General features: G+C 39.6%; 24 non-coding genes across 24 annotated transcripts; all 24 read right to left on the minus strand.

Annotated features, from left to right (window-relative positions):
• Positions 1-449: 449 nt before the first annotated feature.
• TRNAI-AAU (transfer RNA isoleucine (anticodon AAU)) lies at positions 450-523 on the minus strand. The gene has a single exon. It is a non-coding gene; the product is annotated as a tRNA-Ile (tRNA).
• A 208-nt stretch (positions 524-731) lies between these two features.
• TRNAI-AAU (transfer RNA isoleucine (anticodon AAU)) lies at positions 732-805 on the minus strand. The gene has a single exon. It is a non-coding gene; the product is annotated as a tRNA-Ile (tRNA).
• A 208-nt stretch (positions 806-1,013) lies between these two features.
• TRNAI-AAU (transfer RNA isoleucine (anticodon AAU)) lies at positions 1,014-1,087 on the minus strand. Its single transcript has one exon. It is a non-coding gene; the product is annotated as a tRNA-Ile (tRNA).
• Positions 1,088-1,295: 208 nt separating this feature from the next.
• TRNAI-AAU (transfer RNA isoleucine (anticodon AAU)) lies at positions 1,296-1,369 on the minus strand. The gene has a single exon. It is a non-coding gene; the product is annotated as a tRNA-Ile (tRNA).
• A 196-nt stretch (positions 1,370-1,565) lies between these two features.
• On the minus strand, positions 1,566-1,639 carry TRNAI-AAU (transfer RNA isoleucine (anticodon AAU)). The gene has a single exon. It is a non-coding gene; the product is annotated as a tRNA-Ile (tRNA).
• Positions 1,640-1,847: 208 nt separating this feature from the next.
• Positions 1,848-1,921, minus strand: TRNAI-AAU (transfer RNA isoleucine (anticodon AAU)). The gene has a single exon. It is a non-coding gene; the product is annotated as a tRNA-Ile (tRNA).
• Positions 1,922-2,129: 208 nt separating this feature from the next.
• TRNAI-AAU (transfer RNA isoleucine (anticodon AAU)) lies at positions 2,130-2,203 on the minus strand. The gene has a single exon. It is a non-coding gene; the product is annotated as a tRNA-Ile (tRNA).
• Positions 2,204-2,692: 489 nt separating this feature from the next.
• TRNAI-AAU (transfer RNA isoleucine (anticodon AAU)) lies at positions 2,693-2,766 on the minus strand. The gene has a single exon. It is a non-coding gene; the product is annotated as a tRNA-Ile (tRNA).
• A 208-nt stretch (positions 2,767-2,974) lies between these two features.
• TRNAI-AAU (transfer RNA isoleucine (anticodon AAU)) lies at positions 2,975-3,048 on the minus strand. Its single transcript has one exon. It is a non-coding gene; the product is annotated as a tRNA-Ile (tRNA).
• Positions 3,049-3,256: 208 nt separating this feature from the next.
• On the minus strand, positions 3,257-3,330 carry TRNAI-AAU (transfer RNA isoleucine (anticodon AAU)). Its single transcript has one exon. It is a non-coding gene; the product is annotated as a tRNA-Ile (tRNA).
• A 208-nt stretch (positions 3,331-3,538) lies between these two features.
• On the minus strand, positions 3,539-3,612 carry TRNAI-AAU (transfer RNA isoleucine (anticodon AAU)). Its single transcript has one exon. It is a non-coding gene; the product is annotated as a tRNA-Ile (tRNA).
• A 208-nt stretch (positions 3,613-3,820) lies between these two features.
• On the minus strand, positions 3,821-3,894 carry TRNAI-AAU (transfer RNA isoleucine (anticodon AAU)). The gene has a single exon. It is a non-coding gene; the product is annotated as a tRNA-Ile (tRNA).
• Positions 3,895-4,102: 208 nt separating this feature from the next.
• On the minus strand, positions 4,103-4,176 carry TRNAI-AAU (transfer RNA isoleucine (anticodon AAU)). Its single transcript has one exon. It is a non-coding gene; the product is annotated as a tRNA-Ile (tRNA).
• Positions 4,177-4,384: 208 nt separating this feature from the next.
• TRNAI-AAU (transfer RNA isoleucine (anticodon AAU)) lies at positions 4,385-4,458 on the minus strand. The gene has a single exon. It is a non-coding gene; the product is annotated as a tRNA-Ile (tRNA).
• Positions 4,459-4,666: 208 nt separating this feature from the next.
• On the minus strand, positions 4,667-4,740 carry TRNAI-AAU (transfer RNA isoleucine (anticodon AAU)). Its single transcript has one exon. It is a non-coding gene; the product is annotated as a tRNA-Ile (tRNA).
• Positions 4,741-5,229: 489 nt separating this feature from the next.
• On the minus strand, positions 5,230-5,303 carry TRNAI-AAU (transfer RNA isoleucine (anticodon AAU)). The gene has a single exon. It is a non-coding gene; the product is annotated as a tRNA-Ile (tRNA).
• A 208-nt stretch (positions 5,304-5,511) lies between these two features.
• TRNAI-AAU (transfer RNA isoleucine (anticodon AAU)) lies at positions 5,512-5,585 on the minus strand. Its single transcript has one exon. It is a non-coding gene; the product is annotated as a tRNA-Ile (tRNA).
• A 208-nt stretch (positions 5,586-5,793) lies between these two features.
• On the minus strand, positions 5,794-5,867 carry TRNAI-AAU (transfer RNA isoleucine (anticodon AAU)). Its single transcript has one exon. It is a non-coding gene; the product is annotated as a tRNA-Ile (tRNA).
• A 196-nt stretch (positions 5,868-6,063) lies between these two features.
• TRNAI-AAU (transfer RNA isoleucine (anticodon AAU)) lies at positions 6,064-6,137 on the minus strand. The gene has a single exon. It is a non-coding gene; the product is annotated as a tRNA-Ile (tRNA).
• A 208-nt stretch (positions 6,138-6,345) lies between these two features.
• Positions 6,346-6,419, minus strand: TRNAI-AAU (transfer RNA isoleucine (anticodon AAU)). Its single transcript has one exon. It is a non-coding gene; the product is annotated as a tRNA-Ile (tRNA).
• A 489-nt stretch (positions 6,420-6,908) lies between these two features.
• On the minus strand, positions 6,909-6,982 carry TRNAI-AAU (transfer RNA isoleucine (anticodon AAU)). The gene has a single exon. It is a non-coding gene; the product is annotated as a tRNA-Ile (tRNA).
• Positions 6,983-7,189: 207 nt separating this feature from the next.
• TRNAI-AAU (transfer RNA isoleucine (anticodon AAU)) lies at positions 7,190-7,263 on the minus strand. Its single transcript has one exon. It is a non-coding gene; the product is annotated as a tRNA-Ile (tRNA).
• Positions 7,264-7,753: 490 nt separating this feature from the next.
• On the minus strand, positions 7,754-7,827 carry TRNAI-AAU (transfer RNA isoleucine (anticodon AAU)). Its single transcript has one exon. It is a non-coding gene; the product is annotated as a tRNA-Ile (tRNA).
• A 489-nt stretch (positions 7,828-8,316) lies between these two features.
• On the minus strand, positions 8,317-8,390 carry TRNAI-AAU (transfer RNA isoleucine (anticodon AAU)). The gene has a single exon. It is a non-coding gene; the product is annotated as a tRNA-Ile (tRNA).
• Between the last annotated feature and the right edge of the window lie 6,815 nt (positions 8,391-15,205).

Below are 15,205 nucleotides of genomic sequence, written 5' to 3' on the forward strand. Positions count from 1 at the left end.
GTCAAACATTTATATTGTGTATAACTAGACAGAAAAGCTAGTATGAATCGGCATATCTGCATAAATATTGATATGAATTGTTTAGGACAGTAGGAAAAAATAAACTATAAAAAGCAATAATAAGGATCACGGTAACAAATTGTGATCCGAAGACAAAATTGAACCACTGGCCCATGGGGGGATCGAACCCACGACCTTCGCGTTATTAGCACGACGTTCTAACCAACTGAGCTAATGGGCCACGCTGTAGACATGTTTAGTAGAAAAGTAATGATGTTCGGGGTCAAACATTTATATTGTGTATAACTAGACAGAAAAGCTAGTATGAATCGGCATATCTGCATAAATATTGATATAAATTGTTTAGGACAGTAGGAGAAAATAAACTATAGAAAGCCGCAATAAGGATCACGGTAACAAATTGTGATCCGAAGATAAAATTGAACCACTGGCCCATGGGGGGATCGAACCCACGACCTTCGCGTTATTAGCACGACGCTCTAACCAACTGAGCTAATGGGCCACGCTGCAGACATATTTAGTAGAAAAGTAATGATGTTCGGGGTCAAACATTTATATTGTGTATAACTAGACAGAAAAGCTAGTATGAATCGGCATATCTGCATAAATATTGATATGAATTGTTTAGGACAGTAGGAAAAATTAAACTATAAAAAGCCGCAATAAGGATCACGGTAACAAATTGTGATCCAAAGAAAAAATTGAACCACTGGCCCATGGGGGGATCGAACCCACGACCTTCGCGTTATTAGCACGACGCTCTAACCAACTGAGCTAATGGGCCACGCTGCAGACATGTTTAGTAGAAAAGTAATGATGTTCGGGGTCAAACATTTATATTGTGTATAACTAGAAAGAAAAGCTAGTATGAATCGGCATATCTGCATAAATATTGATATGAATTGTTTAGGACAGTAGGAAAAAATAAACTATAAAAAGCCGCAATAAGGATCACGGTAACAAATTGTGATCCGATGAAAAAATTGAACCACTGGCCCATGGGGGGATCGAACCCACGGCCTTCGCGTTATTAGCACAACGCTCTAACCAACTGAGCTAATGGGCCACGCTGCAGACATGTTTAGTAGAAAAGTAATGATGTTCGGGGTCAAACATTTATATTGTGTGTAACTAGACAGAAAAGCTAGCATGAATCGGCATATCTGCATAAATATTGATATGAATTGTTTAGGACAGTAGGAAAAAATAAACTATAAAAAGCCGCAATAAGGATCACGGTAACAAATTGTGATCCGAAGACAAAATTGAACCACTGGCCCATGGGGGGATCGAACCCACGGCCTTCGCGTTATTAGCACAACGCTCTAACCAACTGAGCTAATGGGCCACGCTGCAGACATGTTTAGTATGTTCGGGGTCAAACATTTATATTGTGTGTAACTAGACAGAAAAGCTAGCATGAATCGGCATATCTGCATAAATATTGATATGAATTGTTTAGGACAGTAGGAAAAAATAAACTATAAAAAGCCGCAATAAGGATCACGGTAACAAATTGTGATCCGAAGACAAAATTGAACCACTGGCCCATGGGGGGATCGAACCCACGGCCTTCGCGTTATTAGCACAACGCTCTAACCAACTGAGCTAATGGGCCACGCTGCAGACATGTTTAGTAGAAAAGTAATGATGTTCGGGGTCAAACATTTATATTGTGTGTAACTAGACAGAAAAGGTAGCATGAATCGGCATATCTGCATAAATATTGATATGAATTGTTTAGGACAGTAGGAAAAAATAAACTATAAAAAGCCGCAATAAGGATCACGGTAACAAATTGTGATCCGAAGACAAAATTGAACCACTGGCCCATGGGGGGATCGAACCCACGGCCTTCGCGTTATTAGCACAACGCTCTAACCAACTGAGCTAATGGGCCACGCTGCAGACATGTTTAGTAGAAAAGTAATGATGTTCGGGGTCAAACATTTATATTGTGTATAACTAGACAGAAAAGCTAGCATGAATCGGCATATCTGCATAAATATTGATATGAATTGTTTAGGACAGTAGGAAAAAATAAACTATAAAAAGCCGCAATAAGGATCACGGTAACAAATTGTGATCCGAAGACAAAATTGAACCACTGGCCCATGGGGGGATCGAACCCACGGCCTTCGCGTTATTAGCACAACGCTCTAACCAACTGAGCTAATGGGCCACGCTGCAGACATGTTTAGTAGAAAAGTAATGATGTTCGGGGTCAAACATTTATATTGTGTATAACTAGACAGAAAAGCTAGCATGAATCGGCATATCTGCATAAATATTGATATGAATTGTTTAGGACAGTAGGAAAAAATAAACTATAAAAAGCCGCAATAAGGATCACGGTAACAAATTGTGATCCGAAGACAAAATTGAACCACTGGCCCATGATGGATCGAACCCACGACCTTCGCGTTATTAGCACGACGCTCTAACCAACTGAGCTAATGGGCCACGCTGCAGACATGTTTAGTAGAAAAGTAATGATGTTCGGGGTCAAACATTTATATTGTGTATAACTAGACAGAAAAGCTAGTATGAATCGGCATATCTGCATAAATATTGATATGAATTGTTTAGGACAGTAGGAAAAAATAAACTATAAAAAGCCGCAATAAGGATCTCGGTAACAAATTGTGATCCGAAGAAAAAATTGAACCACTGGCCCATGGGGGGATCGAACCCACGACCTTCGCGTTATTAGCACGACGCTCTAACCAACTGAGCTAATGGGCCACGCTGCAGACATGTTTAGTAGAAAAGTAATGATGTTCGGGGTCAAACATTTATATTGTGTATAACTAGACAGAAAAGCTAGTATGAATCGGCATATCTGCATAAATATTGATATGAATTGTTTAGGACAGTAGGAAAAAATAAACTATAAAAAGCCGCAATAAGGATCACGGTAACAAATTGTGATCCGATGAAAAAATTGAACCACTGGCCCATGGGGGGATCGAACCCACGGCCTTCGCGTTATTAGCACAACGCTCTAACCAACTGAGCTAATGGGCCACGCTGCAGACATGTTTAGTAGAAAAGTAATGATGTTCGGGGTCAAACATTTATATTGTGTGTAACTAGACAGAAAAGCTAGTATGAATCGGCATATCTGCATAAATATTGATATGAATTGTTTAGGACAGTAGGAAAAAATAAACTATAAAAAGCCGCAATAAGGATCTCGGTAACAAATTGTGATCCGAAGACAAAATTGAACCACTGGCCCATGGGGGGATCGAACCCACGGCCTTCGCGTTATTAGCACAACGCTCTAACCAACTGAGCTAATGGGCCACGCTGCAGACATGTTTAGTAGAAAAGTAATGATGTTCGGGGTCAAACATTTATATTGTGTATAACTAGACAGAAAAGCTAGTATGAATCGGCATATCTGCATAAATATTGATATGAATTGTTTAGGACAGTAGGAAAAAATAAACTATAAAAAGCCGCAATAAGGATCACGGTAACAAATTGTGATCCGAAGACAAAATTGAACCACTGGCCCATGGGGGGATCGAACCCACGGCCTTCGCGTTATTAGCACAACGCTCTAACCAACTGAGCTAATGGGCCACGCTGCAGACATGTTTAGTAGAAAAGTAATGATGTTCGGGGTCAAACATTTATATTGTGTATAACTAGACAGAAAAGCTAGTATGAATCGGCATATCTGCATAAATATTGATATGAATTGTTTAGGACAGTAGGAAAAAATAAACTATAAAAAGCCGCAATAAGGATCTCGGTAACAAATTGTGATCCGATGAAAAAATTGAACCACTGGCCCATGGGGGGATCGAACCCACGACCTTCGCGTTATTAGCACAACGCTCTAACCAACTGAGCTAATGGGCCACGCTGCAGACATGTTTAGTAGAAAAGTAATGATGTTCGGGGTCAAACATTTATATTGTGTATAACTAGACAGAAAAGCTAGTATGAATCGGCATATCTGCATAAATATTGATATGAATTGTTTAGGACAGTAGGAAAAAATAAACTATAAAAAGCCGCAATAAGGATCACGGTAACAAATTGTGATCCGAAGACAAAATTGAACCACTGGCCCATGGGGGGATCGAACCCACGGCCTTCGCGTTATTAGCACAACGCTCTAACCAACTGAGCTAATGGGCCACGCTGCAGACATGTTTAGTAGAAAAGTAATGATGTTCGGGGTCAAACATTTATATTGTGTGTAACTAGACAGAAAAGGTAGCATGAATCGGCATATCTGCATAAATATTGATATGAATTGTTTAGGACAGTAGGAAAAAATAAACTATAAAAAGCCGCAATAAGGATCACGGTAACAAATTGTGATCCGAAGACAAAATTGAACCACTGGCCCATGGGGGGATCGAACCCACGGCCTTCGCGTTATTAGCACAACGCTCTAACCAACTGAGCTAATGGGCCACGCTGCAGACATGTTTAGTAGAAAAGTAATGATGTTCGGGGTCAAACATTTATATTGTGTATAACTAGACAGAAAAGCTAGCATGAATCGGCATATCTGCATAAATATTGATATGAATTGTTTAGGACAGTAGGAAAAAATAAACTATAAAAAGCCGCAATAAGGATCACGGTAACAAATTGTGATCCGAAGACAAAATTGAACCACTGGCCCATGGGGGGATCGAACCCACGGCCTTCGCGTTATTAGCACAACGCTCTAACCAACTGAGCTAATGGGCCACGCTGCAGACATGTTTAGTAGAAAAGTAATGATGTTCGGGGTCAAACATTTATATTGTGTATAACTAGACAGAAAAGCTAGCATGAATCGGCATATCTGCATAAATATTGATATGAATTGTTTAGGACAGTAGGAAAAAATAAACTATAAAAAGCCGCAATAAGGATCACGGTAACAAATTGTGATCCGAAGACAAAATTGAACCACTGGCCCATGATGGATCGAACCCACGACCTTCGCGTTATTAGCACGACGCTCTAACCAACTGAGCTAATGGGCCACGCTGCAGACATGTTTAGTAGAAAAGTAATGATGTTCGGGGTCAAACATTTATATTGTGTATAACTAGACAGAAAAGCTAGTATGAATCGGCATATCTGCATAAATATTGATATGAATTGTTTAGGACAGTAGGAAAAAATAAACTATAAAAAGCCGCAATAAGGATCTCGGTAACAAATTGTGATCCGAAGAAAAAATTGAACCACTGGCCCATGGGGGGATCGAACCCACGACCTTCGCGTTATTAGCACGACGCTCTAACCAACTGAGCTAATGGGCCACGCTGCAGACATGTTTAGTAGAAAAGTAATGATGTTCGGGGTCAAACATTTATATTGTGTATAACTAGACAGAAAAGCTAGTATGAATCGGCATATCTGCATAAATATTGATATGAATTGTTTAGGACAGTAGGAAAAAATAAACTATAAAAAGCCGCAATAAGGATCACGGTAACAAATTGTGATCCGATGAAAAAATTGAACCACTGGCCCATGGGGGGATCGAACCCACGGCCTTCGCGTTATTAGCACAACGCTCTAACCAACTGAGCTAATGGGCCACGCTGCAGACATGTTTAGAAGAAAAGTAATGATGTTCGGGGTCAAACATTTATATTGTGTGTAACTAGACAGAAAAGCTAGCATGAATCGGCATATCTGCATAAATATTGATATGAATTGTTTAGGACAGTAGGAAAAATTAAACTATAAAAAGCCGCAATAAGGATCACGGTAACAAATTGTGATCCGAAGACAAAATTGAACCACTGGCCCATGGGGGGATCGAACCCACGGCCTTCGCGTTATTAGCACAACGCTCTAACCAACTGAGCTAATGGGCCACGCTGCAGACATGTTTAGTATGTTCGGGGTCAAACATTTATATTGTGTGTAACTAGACAGAAAAGCTAGCATGAATCGGCATATCTGCATAAATATTGATATGAATTGTTTAGGACAGTAGGAAAAAATAAACTATAAAAAGCCGCAATAAGGATCACGGTAACAAATTGTGATCCGAAGACAAAATTGAACCACTGGCCCATGGGGGGATCGAACCCACGGCCTTCGCGTTATTAGCACAACGCTCTAACCAACTGAGCTAATGGGCCACGCTGCAGACATGTTTAGTAGAAAAGTAATGATGTTCGGGGTCAAACATTTATATTGTGTGTAACTAGACAGAAAAGGTAGCATGAATCGGCATATCTGCAGAAATATTGATATGAATTGTTTAGGACAGTAGGAAAAAATAAACTATAAAAAGCCGCAATAAGGATCACGGTAACAAATTGTGATCCGAAGACAAAATTGAACCACTGGCCCATGGGGGGATCGAACCCACGGCCTTCGCGTTATTAGCACAACGCTCTAACCAACTGAGCTAATGGGCCACGCTGCAGACATGTTTAGTAGAAAAGTAATGATGTTCGGGGTCAAACATTTATATTGTGTGTAACTAGACAGAAAAGCTAGCATGAATCAGCATATCTGCATAAATATTGATATGAATTGTTTAGGACAGTAGGAAAAAATAAACTATAAAAAGCCGCAATAAGGATCACGGTAACAAATTGTGATCCGAAGACAAAATTGAACCACTGGCCCATGATGGATCGAACCCACGACCTTCGCGTTATTAGCACGACGCTCTAACCAACTGAGCTAATGGGCCACGCTGCAGACATGTTTAGTAGAAAAGTAATGATGTTCGGGGTCAAACATTTATATTGTGTATAACTAGACAGAAAAGCTAGTATGAATCGGCATATCTGCATAAATATTGATATGAATTGTTTAGGACAGTAGGAAAAAATAAACTATAAAAAGCCGCAATAAGGATCTCGGTAACAAATTGTGATCCGAAGAAAAAATTGAACCACTGGCCCATGGGGGGATCGAACCCACGACCTTCGCGTTATTAGCACGACGCTCTAACCAACTGAGCTAATGGGCCACGCTGCAGACATGTTTAGTAGAAAAGTAATGATGTTCGGGGTCAAACATTTATATTGTGTATAACTAGACAGAAAAGCTAGTATGAATCGGCATATCTGCATAAATATTGATATGAATTGTTTAGGACAGTAGTAAAAAAAAACTATAAAAAGCCGCAATAAGGATCACGGTAACAAATTGTGATCCGAAGACAAAATTAATCCACTGGCCCATGGGGGGATCGAACCCACGACCTTCGCGTTATTAGCACGACGCTCTAACCAACTGAGCTAATGGGCCACGCTGCAGACATGTTTAGTAGAAAAGTAATGATGTTCGGGGTCAAACATTTATATTGTGTATAACTAGAAAGAAAAGCTAGTATGAATCGGCATATCTGCATAAATATTGATATGAATTGTTTAGGACAGTAGGAAAAAATAAACTACAAAAAGCCGCAATAAGGATCACGGTAACAAATTGTGATCCGAAGAAAAAATTGAACAACTGGCCCATGGGGGGATCGAACCCACGACCTTCGCGTTATTAGCACCACGCTCTAACCAACTGAGCTAATGGGCCACGCTGCAGACATGTTTAGTAGAAAAGTAATGATGTTCGGGGTCAAACATTTATATTGTGTATAACTAGACAGAAAAGCTAGTATGAATCGGCATATCTGCATAAATATTGATATGAATTGTTTAGGACAGTAGGAAAAAATAAACTATAAAAAGCCGCAATAAGGATCACGGTAACAAATTGTGATCCGAAGACAAAATTGAACCACTGGCCCATGGGGGGATCGAACCCACGACCTTCGCGTTATTAGCACGACGCTCTAACCAACTGAGCTAATGGGCCACGCTGTAGACATGTTTAGTAAAAAAATAATGATGTTCGGGGCCAAACATTTATATTGTGTATAACTAGACAGAAAAGCTAGTATGAATCGGCATATCTGCATAAATATTGATATGAATTGTTTAGGACAGTAGGAAAAAATAAACTACAAAAAGCCGCAATAAGGATCACGGTAACAAATTGTGATCCGAAGAAAAAATTGAACCACTGCCCATGGGGGGATCGAACCCACGACCTTCGCGTTATTAGCACGACGCTCTAACCAACTGAGCTAATGGGCCATGCTGCAGACATGTTTAGTAGAAAAGTAATGACGTTCGGGGTCAAACATTTATATTGTGTATAACTAGACAGAAAAGCTAGTATGAATCGGCATATCTGCATAAATATTGATATGAATTGTTTAGGACAGTAGGAAAAAATAAACTATAAAAAGCCGCAATAAGGATCACGGTAACAAATTGTGATCCGAAGAAAAAATTGAACCACTGGCCCATGGGGGGATCGAACCCACGACCTTCGCGTTATTAGCACGACGCTCTAACCAACTGAGCTAATGGGCCCCGCTGTAGACATGTTTAGTAAAAAAATAATGATGTTCGGGGTCAAACATTTATATTGTGTATAACTAGACAGAAAAGCTAGTATGAATCGGCATATCTGCATAAATATTGATATGAATTGTTTCGGACAGTAGGAAAAAATAAACTATAAAAAGCCGCAATAAGGATCACGGTAACAAATTGTGATCCGAAGACAAAATTGAACCACTGGCCCATGGGGGGATCGAACCCACGGCCTTCGCAGAATTAGCACGACGCTCTAACCAACTGAGCTAATGGGCCCCGCTGCAGACATGTTTAGTAGAAAAGTAATGATGTTCGGGGTGAACATTTATATTGTGTATAACTAGACAGAAAAGCTAGTATGAATCGGCATATCTGCATAAATATTGATATGAATTGTTTAGGACAGTAGGAAAAAATAAACTATAAAAAGCCGCAATAAGGATCACGGTAACAAATTGTGATCCGAAGACAAAATTGAACAACTGTCCCTCGGGGGAATCGAACCCACGGCCTTCGCAGAATTAGCTCGACGCTCTAACCAACTGAGCTAATGGGCCACGCTGCAGACATGTTTAGTAGAAAAGTAATGATGTTCGGGGTCAAACATTTATATTGTGTATAACTAGACAGAAAAGCTAGTATGAATCGGCATATCTGCATAAATATTGATATGAATTGTTTAGGACAGTAGGAAAAAATAAACTATAAAAAGCCGCAATAAGGATCACGGTAACAAATTGTGATCCGAAGACAAAATTGAACAACTGGCCCATGATGGATCGAACCCACGACCTTCGCGTTATTAGCACGACGCTCTAACGAACTGAGCTAATGGGCCACGCTGCAGACATGTTTAGTAGAAAAGTAATGATGTTCGGGGTCAAACATTTATATTGTGTATAACTAGACAGAAAAGCTAGTATGAATCGGCATATCTGCATAAATATTGATATGAATTGTTTAGGACAGTAGGAAAAAATAAACTATAAAAAGCCGCAATAAGGATCACGGTAACAAATTGTGATCCGAAGACAAAATTGAACAACTGGCCCATGATGGATCGAACCCACGACCTTCGCGTTATTAGCACGACGCTCTAACCAACTGAGCTAATGGGCCACGCTGCAGACATGTTTAGTAGAAAAGTAATGATGTTCGGGGTCAAACATTTATATTGTGTATAACTAGACAGAAAAGCTAGTATGAATCGGCATATCTGCATAAATATTGATATGAATTGTTTAGGACAGTAGGAAAAAATAAACTATAAAAAGCCGCAATAAGGATCACGGTAACAAATTGTGATCCGAAGACAAAATTGAACCACTGGCCCATGATGGATCGAACCCACGACCTTCGCGTTATTAGCACGACGCTCTAACCAACTGAGCTAATGGGCCACGCTGCAGACATGTTTAGTAGAAAAGTAATGATGTTCGGGGTCAAACATTTATATTGTGTATAACTAGACAGAAAAGCTAGTATGAATCGGCATATCTGCATAAATATTGATATGAATTACTTAGGACAGTAGGAAAAAATAAACTATAAAAAGCCGCAATAAGGATCACGGTAACAAATTGTGATCCGAAGACAAAATTGAACCACTGGCCCATGGGGGGATCGAACCCACGACCTTCGCGTCATTAGCACGACGCTCTAACGAACTGAGCTAATGGGCCCCGCTGCAGACATGTTTAGTAGAAAAGTAATGATGTTCGGGGTCAAACATTTATATTGTGTATAACTAGACAGAAAAGCTAGTATGAATCGGCATATCTGCATAAATATTGATATGAATTGTTTAGGACAGTAGGAAAAAATAAACTATAAAAAGCCGCAATAAGGATCACGGTAACAAATTGTGATCCGAAGACAAAATTGAACCACTGGCCCATGGGGGGATCGAACCCACGGCCTTCGCGTCATTAGCACGACGCTCTAACGAACTGAGCTAATGGGCCCCGCTGCAGACATGTTTAGTAGAAAAGTAATGATGTTCGGGGTCAAACATTTATATTGTGTATAACTAGACAGAAAAGCTAGTATGAATCGGCATATCTGCATAAATATTGATATGAATTGTTTAGGACAGTAGGAAAAAATAAACTATAAAAAGCCGCAATAAGGATCACGGTAACAAATTGTGATCCGAAGACAAAATTGAACCACTGGCCCATGGGGGGATCGAACCCACGACCTTCGCGTCATTAGCACGACGCTCTAACGAACTGAGCTAATGGGCCCCGCTGCAGACATGTTTAGTAGAAAAGTAATGATGTTCGGGGTCAAACATTTATATTGTGTATAACTAGACAGAAAAGCTAGTATGAATCGGCATATCTGCATAAATATTGATATGAATTGTTTAGGACAGTAGGAAAAAATAAACTATAAAAAGCCGCAATAAGGATCACGGTAACAAATTGTGATCCGAAGACAAAATTGAACCACTGGCCCATGGGGGGATCGAACCCACGGCCTTCGCAGAATTAGCACGACGCTCTAACCAACTGAGCTAATGGGCCCCGCTGCAGACATGTTTAGTAGAAAAGTAATGATGTTCGGGGTGAACATTTATATTGTGTATAACTAGACAGAAAAGCTAGTATGAATCGGCATATCTGCATAAATATTGATATGAATTGTTTAGGACAGTAGGAAAAAATAAACTATAAAAAGCCGCAATAAGGATCACGGTAACAAATTGTGATCCGAAGACAAAATTGAACAACTGTCCCTTGGGGGAATCGAACCCACGGCCTTCGCAGAATTAGCACGACGCTCTAACCAACTGAGCTAATGGGCCACGCTGCAGACATGTTTAGTAGAAAAGTAATGATGTTCGGGGTCAAACATTTATATTGTGTATAACTAGACAGAAAAGCTAGTATGAATCGGCATATCTGCATAAATATTGATATGAATTGTTTAGGACAGTAGGAAAAAATAAACTATAAAAAGCCGCAATAAGGATCACGGTAACAAATTGTGATCCGAAGACAAAATTGAACAACTGGCCCATGATGGATCGAACCCACGACCTTCGCGTTATTAGCACGACGCTCTAACCAACTGAGCTAATGGGCCACGCTGCAGACATGTTTAGTAGAAAAGTAATGATGTTCGGGGTCAAACATTTATATTGTGTATAACTAGACAGAAAAGCTAGTATGAATCGGCATATCTGCATAAATATTGATATGAATTGTTTAGGACAGTAGGAAAAAATAAACTATAAAAAGCCGCAATAAGGATCACGGTAACAAATTGTGATCCGAAGACAAAATTGAACAACTGGCCCATGATGGATCGAACCCACGACCTTCGCGTTATTAGCACGACGCTCTAACCAACTGAGCTAATGGGCCACGCTGCAGACATGTTTAGTAGAAAAGTAATGATGTTCGGGGTCAAACATTTATATTGTGTATAACTAGACAGAAAAGCTAGTATGAATCGGCATATCTGCATAAATATTGATATGAATTGTTTAGGACAGTAGGAAAAAATAAACTATAAAAAGCCGCAATAAGGATCACGGTAACAAATTGTGATCCGAAGACAAAATTGAACAACTGGCCCATGATGGATCGAACCCACGACCTTCGCGTTATTAGCACGACGCTCTAACCAACTGAGCTAATTTTCCACGCTGCAGACATGTTTAGTAGAAAAGTAATGATGTTCGGGGTCAAACATTTATATTGTGTATAACTAGACAGAAAAGCTAGTATGAATCGGCATATCTGCATAAATATTGATATGAATTGTTTAGGACAGTAGGAAAAAATAAACTATAAAAAGCCGCAATAAGGATCACGGTAACAAATTGTGATCCGAAGACAAAATTGAACAACTGTCCCTTGGGGGAATCGAACCCACGGCCTTCGCAGAATTAGCACGACGCTCTAACCAACTGAGCTAATGGGCCACGCTGCAGACATGTTTAGTAGAAAAGTAATGATGTTCGGGGTCAAACATTTATATTGTGTATAACTAGACAGAAAAGCTAGTATGAATCGGCATATCTGCATAAATATTGATATGAATTGTTTAGGACAGTAGGAAAAAATAAACTATAAAAAGCCGCAATAAGGATCACGGTAACAAATTGTGATCCGAAGACAAAATTGAACAACTGGCCCATGATGGATCGAACCCACGACCTTCGCGTTATTAGCACGACGCTCTAACCAACTGAGCTAATTTTCCACGCTGCAGACATGTTTAGTAGAAAAGTAATGATGTTCGGGGTCAAACATTTATATTGTGTATAACTAGACAGAAAAGCTAGTATGAATCGGCATATCTGCATAAATATTGATATGAATTGTTTAGGACAGTAGGAAAAAATAAACTATAAAAAGCCGCAATAAGGATCACGGTAACAAATTGTGATCCGAAGACAAAATTGAACAACTGTCCCTTGGGGGAATCGAACCCACGGCCTTCGCAGAATTAGCACGACGCTCTAACCAACTGAGCTAATGGGCCACGCTGCAGACATGTTTAGTAGAAAAGTAATGATGTTCGGGGTCAAACATTTATATTGTGTATAACTAGACAGAAAAGCTAGTATGAATCGGCATATCTGCATAAATATTGATATGAATTGTTTAGGACAGTAGGAAAAAATAAACTATAAAAAGCCGCAATAAGGATCACGGTAACAAATTGTGATCCGAAGACAAAATTGAACAACTGGCCCATGATGGATCGAACCCACGACCTTCGCGTTATTAGCACGACGCTCTAACCAACTGAGCTAATGGGCCACGCTGCAGACATGTTTAGTAGAAAAGTAATGATGTTCGGGGTCAAACATTTATATTGTGTATAACTAGACAGAAAAGCTAGTATGAATCGGCATATCTGCATAAATATTGATATGAATTGTTTAGGACAGTAGGAAAAAATAAACTATAAAAAGCCGCAATAAGGATCACGGTAACAAATTGTGATCCGAAGACAAAATTGAACAACTGGCCCATGATGGATCGAACCCACGACCTTCGCGTTATTAGCACGACGCTCTAACCAACTGAGCTAATTTTCCACGCTGCAGACATGTTTAGTAGAAAAGTAATGATGTTCGGGGTCAAACATTTATATTGTGTATAACTAGACAGAAAAGCTAGTATGAATCGGCATATCTGCATAAATATTGATATGAATTGTTTAGGACAGTAGGAAAAAATAAACTATAAAAAGCCGCAATAAGGATCACGGTAACAAATTGTGATCCGAAGACAAAATTGAACAACTGGCCCATGATGGATCGAACCCACGACCTTCGCGTTATTAGCACGACGCTCTAACCAACTGAGCTAATGGGCCACGCTGCAGACATGTTTAGTAGAAAAGTAATGATGTTCGGGGTCAAACATTTATATTGTGTATAACTAGACAGAAAAGCTAGTATGAATCGGCATATCTGCATAAATATTGATATGAATTGTTTAGGACAGTAGGAAAAAATAAACTATAAAAAGCCGCAATAAGGATCACGGTAACAAATTGTGATCCGAAGACAAAATTGAACAACTGGCCCATGATGGATCGAACCCACGACCTTCGCGTTATTAGCACGACGCTCTAACCAACTGAGCTAATGGGCCACGCTGCAGACATGTTTAGTAGAAAAGTAATGATGTTCGGGGTCAAACATTTATATTGTGTATAACTAGACAGAAAAGCTAGTATGAATCGGCATATCTGCATAAATATTGATATGAATTGTTTAGGACAGTAGGAAAAAATAAACTATAAAAAGCCGCAATAAGGATCACGGTAACAAATTGTGATCCGAAGACAAAATTGAACAACTGGCCCATGATGGATCGAACCCACGACCTTCGCGTTATTAGCACGACGCTCTAACCAACTGAGCTAATGTGCCACGCTGCAGACATGTTTAGTAGAAAAGTAATGATGTTCGGGGTCAAACATTTATATTGTGTATAACTAGACAGAAAAGCTAGTATGAATCGGCATATCTGCATAAATATTGATATGAATTGTTTAGGACAGTAGGAAAAAATAAACTATAAAAAGCCGCAATAAGGATCACGGTAACAAATTGTGATCCGAAGACAAAATTGAACAACTGGCCCATGATGGATCGAACCCACGACCTTCGCGTTATTAGCACGACGCTCTAACCAACTGAGCTAATTTTCCACGCTGCAGACATGTTTAGTAGAAAAGTAATGATGTTCGGGGTCAAACATTTATATTGTGTATAACTAGACAGAAAAGCTAGTATGAATCGGCATATCTGCATAAATATTGATATGAATTGTTTAGGACAGTAGGAAAAAATAAACTATAAAAAGCCGCAATAAGGATCACGGTAACAAATTGTGATCCGAAGACAAAATTGAACAACTGGCCCATGATGGATCGAACCCACGACCTTCGCGTTATTAGCACGACGCTCTAACCAACTGAGCTAATGGGCCACGCTGCAGACATGTTTAGTAGAAAAGTAATGATGTTCGGGGTCAAACATTTATATTGTGTATAACTAGACAGAAAAGCTAGTATGAATCGGCATATCTGCATAAATATTGATATGAATTGTTTAGGACAGTAGGAAAAAATAAACTATAAAAAGCCGCAATAAGGATCACGGTAACAAATTGTGATCCGAAGACAAAATTGAACAACTGGCCCATGATGGATCGAACCCACGACCTTCGCGTTATTAGCACGACGCTCTAACCAACTGAGCTAATGGGCCACGCTGCAGACATGTTTAGTAGAAAAGTAATGATGTTCGGGGTCAAACATTTATATTGTGTATA

This window comes from Parasteatoda tepidariorum, chromosome 4 (assembly GCF_982258835.1).
Source record: "Parasteatoda tepidariorum strain Cologne lab strain chromosome 4, Ptep-v5.0, whole genome shotgun sequence".
In the NCBI taxonomy this organism is placed as follows: Eukaryota; Metazoa; Arthropoda; class Arachnida; order Araneae; family Theridiidae; genus Parasteatoda; species Parasteatoda tepidariorum.